The sequence below is a fragment of the Ptychodera flava genome, chromosome 20, assembly GCF_041260155.1.
Source record: "Ptychodera flava strain L36383 chromosome 20, AS_Pfla_20210202, whole genome shotgun sequence".
Taxonomy (NCBI): domain Eukaryota; kingdom Metazoa; phylum Hemichordata; class Enteropneusta; family Ptychoderidae; genus Ptychodera; species Ptychodera flava.
The window spans coordinates 14254410-14261428 of record NC_091947.1 but is presented as its reverse complement, the minus strand read 5'-3'; the positions used below and the strand labels follow the sequence as shown (position 1 = coordinate 14261428).

The 7019-nt window shown below is 37.6% G+C and overlaps 1 long non-coding RNA gene across 1 annotated transcript; it reads right to left on the bottom strand.

Annotated features, from left to right (window-relative positions):
- Positions 1-1541: 1541 nt before the first annotated feature.
- On the bottom strand, positions 1542-4503 carry LOC139120110 (uncharacterized). The gene is made up of 4 exons (XR_011549039.1): positions 4268-4503; positions 3499-3634; positions 2866-2971; positions 1542-1819 (listed from the first exon to the last, which is right to left on the bottom strand). It is a non-coding gene; the product is annotated as an uncharacterized lncRNA (long non-coding RNA).
- Positions 4504-7019: the final 2516 nt, after the last annotated feature.

The following is a 7019-nucleotide window of genomic DNA, read 5'->3' as shown; positions in this document are numbered from 1 at the left end:
CCTCGCTAAAACAATTATTAAAGCGCTCAACTTCCAACGGGAGCGTTTGACTTCTTCCGGGGGGAACTGACCTGGAATTCTCGAACCTTACAGCGAATATGGGTTTCCCTCACCCTCGTCCATTGTATCGAAGTTTGAAATTAGCATACTCACAGACATACATGCAAAATGTGTCTCTTGGGCGTGAAGAAATTTGGAGAAGCAGATCAAGTCAAACGTAAGAGCTCTCAATACAATGCACATGTCAATTCAAAGAGGGGATTCTTTAAAGAGTAATATTTATCAAGATATTTATGATGCATTGAGAAAAACTACAGTAAGCCAATTTATGCACAACAATTTTGAAAGATTGAAATGTTTAACAGAAGTAAACGCATAATGCGCTTCGTACATGGCATCCAATTATTGGTACCAGTAACAGTTCTGTTTGACCAAAATGTTCGCTATTCGTATAAGGGTTAGGAAAATATCTAATCAATGACCAATATGACTGGATTGTCTATGTATAAAGAATCTGGAAAAAATCAGTATCTTACGACCTTGATACACTTGTGACCTAGTACTCCGAGTAAAAATATGTGTGATTAAACTGAGACGAAACGTGTCACCGTGTCACCATGGCTACGGTATCGCAGATGTCAAGAAAACCAACTCATGCGACATCGTGTGTTATATATCTGGCAATGTCAACAAAACATTATTGTTTTTCTTGGGAGGGGGATTGGCTTCCTCTACGGTTATTGTGTAGTCCATCAAGCGAGAATTTCTAATTTTTATCTGCCTTGAAGAAATTTCCATGATACTGTCTCAGCAACCAACAGATAGTTCAGTTTAAAAAAAAACACTGAAATGGCAAAAATATTCAGCACTTATTAGTATTATGCCATAGACAGGGAGTTTCTCCATGTCTGTGGTAACGCGTCGCCTTTCCATTGCATTTTACGCACGATAAGGTCAAGAAGTCGTCACCTATTGCTTTTTACCTGCTCAAGGAGAAGCCAACTTTGCCCAAAGAAAATATGTATTAGGGAACTCGGTGTGATACATGTAATCATACCGACGTGGTAAAATGGGTCGGTCCGATCACATGGCACGATGGTATGATGTAAGCTTTTATTTTTAGAGTCTGCAAGCCATCGCTGAATGTATACATGTATTGGCCGAGTAATGAAAGGTTGAGAGAAAGAGAGTTCCACGGATTCCGTCCCTCAGATGCTTTAAATAAAATTCTTTGTTTGCCGTCGGTGTGCTGGTAGGTTTTCAGAGAAAATTAAGAAAACAAACACAATGTTAATAATATTACAAATTACACAAATTAAAATCTTATTTTTCCAAAGGAAACCAAATAAAAATTGAGCTGATGTTAATACACTTGTTTTGTATGTGGGTTTTTTTTCCGTGGCTGGCTGGTAGGTTTTTCAAAAATCCAAGGACGGCAAACAAAGAATTTTCTTGAAATGGCCTAATGATAGAAAAATCTAGTCTTACATTCAAATATGGTGGGCATGCCAGGGCGATGAAAATACAGACGTAAGCATGAAGATCGTAAATGTAAGATGCCATTTTATCTGCTGAGACTAAAATGCACCTTGCTTTATTGATATATAAGAAAGCTACAGAGCAGCATATCTCGGATCAATCCCATTACTTTTGAAAGATTAAACATGCCTAGACTGCCGAACAAAGTGATCTTAAGCTTGTTACTGTCATCGCTTTAAGCTTGCAATGTAAAACTCAGTTTATAATTTCAAAGTCGTTTAAGCGCTTGCCTCCAAGTGTCCGAGTCCACCATCATAGTTTGCACCCTTTCTTCTCGAAACTGAAAAGGAAAGGTAAGAAATAAGGGTGAATTTATTTACGTTGATAAACGTTTGTCTAGAAACAGTTGTGGTCAAATATCGTCGTAAATGTTTTTGTTATCACACGTGGATGAACAGTTAGTATTTTTTCGGGATGTAAAATCATGCAATCAATGCATCCATAAACATTGATACAGGGGAAAGACTTGTTTGCCACGCTGCGCAAACACTTATGCCCGGACAAAGTAACCCTGTACTAGTCAAACGTCCGTACTGTTGAACTGAATACAGCTGAAAAATTGACCTTATATACAACTGTGAAATTAGGCAGTGGGATACGAAGGGTTGTCCCAGTCTGCTTTGGTTCAGACCCAAAAGGTATCTAGCACGGATCGTTCGTACTTTCTGTCGGCAAGTTTGGATTTTGTCATTGCCGCAATCATCTAAATGTAACCTATAAAGTTTTACAGTCAATTTGTATGCGCCTAGAAAGTGAAAGACTTCAACTTTTGTTCAAACTTTCCTCAATGAAACTTTCAACCATTCTCTTACCAAACTTAACACTTTGAGGGAAAAAATCGATTTTCGAAAAAAACTGAGACGGTGAAAATAAGCCCCAACAAGAAGTAGATCAGAAAAGAATTGTAAAAAATTGAGAGTCCGAGTATCTGCCTCCTAGGCGTATTCTACTTATGTTTATAAACTTACTGACTTACTTATTGACTTTCTTACTTTCTAACTAACTTACTAACTTACTTACTCTCTCGCTCACTAACTTACTTATTTGCATGCCTACACTCCACTAGTCTGTTCAGATGCAAGCCAAACATCATGCTCATGGAAAAAGTAGAAGGAACTAGTCTCATAGTCAAACCTCTATGTTTGTATTTTTATTTGTCTGCGCTTACATGGTACTCGTCGCGTCTTTTCAAATGGTATGTTCGCAACTGATATGCATAACACAGACGTTGGCTACGTATGGCCTATTGAATATGTTGAACGGTTTATACATGATGTTATATTAAATACATTGAGAATACTAGCAAAATTTAACATGAAGACTTACTCGGTACAACAGCGAGCAAAGATACCAGTGGAGAATACGGCGCATGTGCATTTCAAACAGGGATATTTCTCATGGTACCACGTGTCACTCATGGCACAACCTTCCACTGCAAATAATTTCACGATACGACAGGTGAGAAGACAAAGAGACATAAATGAAAAATCGAAACAATCACATATACATAAAAGTGTCACTACTCTCTCTGTCTTACTCTGTCTCTGTCTGTCTCTGTTCTGTCTCTTCTGTCTGATTGGCTGTCTGTCTCTGTCTCTATCTCTTTCTCTCTGTCTTTCTTTCTCTCTTTCTTCTGTCTCTCTGTCTTTGTCTCTGTCTCTTTCTTGCTCTGTCTCTCTGTCTGTCCCCCTCTCTCTCATACAATATTTTGTAAGTTTGTCTAAACTTATGTGAAGTTTGTATCAGCACTTAAGTCATTTCTGCAGAGTCGGCTATGATAGTAGGCATTCATCAATGTTCGAGTTTGGGGCGTTATAGTTAAATTCTTTAACTCTCCTTTACAGCTTTTATGAGTTACTGAATTTGGGAAGAATAATGCTGTTTTTATGCTAATCATGACTGATTGTTAAAGAGACCCTACATGGAGAACTTTTCGTTGTATGAACGCAAGCAACTTGCCTTCCTCAAAGATACAGTCTGCTCTTGCGGAGACGCGAGCGAACCAGGTCAGCAAACAGGCAACGATGAGGCATGTACTTGTGAGGGCGCTGTTCTTTCGTCCTTCCATTTGTTGAGATATCTGGTGTACGGTTCCCTAGCAAATTATCAAAAGCAAAGGTGATTTTAATCGTAGTAATCGGTAGGTTGACAATATGTCTGTCATGATGACGTCACAAACACATTGACGAAAGAATTGTGAAGTAAGCTATGCATCAAAAACATTTTTCATAAAATTGATATGCTGATCTCAGCTGACCTGATCTAGAGGATTTCATGATAAAATTTGCGAACAGTAATAAATTAAAATGATCAAGATTCTGTTTTAAAAGATTAAGATGTTGCTTTGTGAAACTCACGACATGTAAGAAGGTAGGTAGGGCCTATACTTTGTCCCGCTACTGTGTAAATTGACTGAGTTCCTGACGTTTGAATTGTGTGCGAAAGATACGACAGCGTCGGTTTTACCTGAATAGACCATAGACCATCTGCCTTCTTCGACAAAACTGATTATTAGGACCATAGATTATCCTTTTATGTCACGAAAGGAGAACTTCAAAGGTTCGAATAGAATATAACTGAGAACTGTGCCTTGTAATAAAAGGGAGCAAATGCTGTATTCTCTCGCTCGCAAAATAATCAATTATTTGTCATTTATAAATGTCGAATAAAGTGAACCAAAATACTTGTCCTAACAAAACCCTTCTCTAAGTTAAAAGAGAAAACTCACCAAATTATTTCCTTGATAGTATTAGGACGTCTACTTTAACGTTGACAGCCAAATTCGTCTGTTTACAGGTTGTAGATATGCGTTCGGATTACGATATTTCAGCGGGCAGTCACGCAAACATTCAGATTGTTAAAAGGGCGAAGTGTATATATTTGGTATTTCGTATTTCGTAAACATCACAGTGTTGTCGACCACATTCGGCGCTATGCTATACAATAGATGTTGCAGACCCATCTGGCTATTTCCACGAAATAGTATTAGTGCCATATGATATTGTTTACCTTTATCTGACACTGAATGTATGCCCATAGCAGGGTTTATAATATTGGCTTTGGCAATACTCCAAGAGCGAATTATTTCTTTTACATATTTATACAGTTTTCTGCATGGCAATTTCAATTTTACTCAATTTACCTACATCGCTTCACAAGTTACTCTTTGGCTGCGATCGTAGTTTTTTTTTTTACAAGGTTGAAGGGAAGGTCAGCATTTCGGGGGCAACTTTCAGACTATGGGTCAGTATTTTGTATATCTAGTTTATAAAACCAAGGACGTAAAAATAGGCGTCCATGCTAACATTGAATAGGCAGAAAACAAGCACTCGCGCAAAGACTCCAACCGGCCTGACTTACGCACACGAACTCGGCCCTTTCTCCCGCCAAGACTATTGGCGAACTGGGAGTATATAGTCTGAGAAATATGATATTAATATCATATTTATGAAATATTAATATTATTAAACCACAATGTTGCCGGTATTACCTCGGATTGAACTTCTTTTCTGCTCAGAATTACTTGATAAAATCACACAACGTGTATGAATTATATTTGTATATCGTAGTGTACGCCCCTCTACAGCACGTCAAAATAGTATAAGGGACTGGACACAAATTACAGGGGGGGCGGTGTTTTTTGGGGGTGGGTCGCCATTTTTCGCGCAAGCATTTTTGAAGGGTCATAAAATTTTGTGCAAGCCTATGGGGGAGGGTCACCTTTTTTTATGCATCAAAGCTGAAATTGCATGTGCACGTATTAAAGAATATGGAATACTGAAAAAAGAAAAAATTCCTCCTGGCATTTTCATTTTCTGTCATTTCCATTTTCGGCCCGCCCTTCGGACGCAAGTTTAAGGGTATAATAAACAATGTATTGATGATCCAAGCACCCATATATATTTAAGTTGTCATGATTTCTACTTATCCAACTCCTCTATTGTACATATAAACTGTCCCCTATAATGACGCTTTCAATAACAATATGGGAGATCTCTTATTTGACATCATTCTCCCATTGACAATACATTGGGTATAGGTCGGTGTCAAATGTTCATGAAGCTGTATGTACATTTTTCATTTTTTGAGGACTTGACAGAATACAAACTATTCAGAATAGTGCAAAATGTCATCAATAACAACTGGAAGCTTCAGGTGGAACAACTTTTGAATAACAATTTAGGATCAGATAACCTACGAGTTATTTGTAGTTTCCTCATAGCCTACAATGTATAGTGAATCAACATTCGGTGAAATTCGAAAATCAAATTTCTTGAACAACCATGGACTTGAAACCACTCTAGTCTAATCATGAACATTAATACAAATAATTAGGTGTACATAAATGCACAGATTTACCTAGTTTTGTATTGGGAAAAAAATATTCATAGTTTCATCATAGGCTGCCATGCATAGTGAATCGACATTATCGATGAAATCTAAAAATTACATTTTCCGTACATGCATGCACTTTTTACCTGCCACTTCAAGCAAAGTACATTTACATGAATTATCACACACTTATGATTTGATATTTTTTGGACAAAGCGTTATATCGCCCACATTTTGCCTTCCTTTTGGGAGGGGACTTCAAAAGTATAGCAAGTCAGAAGGAGGTCTTGAACACATTGCGCCTTTGTTGGGGGGGTATTGAGTAACAGGAGAGGGTCACTTATTTCATGCACGGACAAGGGGGAGGGTCACTAATTTTTGTGCATGAACTTTTGAAGGGTCACTATTTTTGATGCAGCGGTTTTTCGAAAAACACCGGCCCACCCCTTGTAATTTATGTCCAGTCCCCAAGTATATATTTATACTATGTAGGACAATCTCAAGTATAATTTATACATATTTAGTGATTTAATCATGTATTAATGAGCATAAAAAGCTCAATCATGATGCAATACCAAAAATGTTTTATTGATAATATATTTCATAGTTATGATATTAATATTATATTTCTTAGACTATTCTTGTACCCAGATTTGGCGCTAGATGACGCTGATTGTTACCATTTCCTTGGGATCGGATAACTCAAGCAAAGCGACACTTTTACGTCCATGGACAGCTTTTTTGCGTCAAAAGGTTAGAAATGGGCATAGCTGCAATCCTGTATAATTTTTCACTTTTCTTATTGGCCAAGTAACTGATTTATGTACATTTCTAAATGCATATAAAGACACAGGTTTCTGACACAGTGAATCGGCGATAGCAATCGTAACGCCATTACATGTACTTTGCAAAAAATACGTATCACTGTGGGTTCTGACCGGTGGGCGTGATTTCCACCATCACATTCTTCCAATCAAAGACTAAATTGTTTTCTGTATTGTGATCGTCATCATTACTATAACATAACATCACACAAACAACACCCCCAAAAATGAATGAAAAGTTGTGGGACTTGTGGACAAAAACATCATTTACTTGTCATTTTAATAGCTGGTGGTCTATATACTCCTCGAACCGAACCCAGAAGG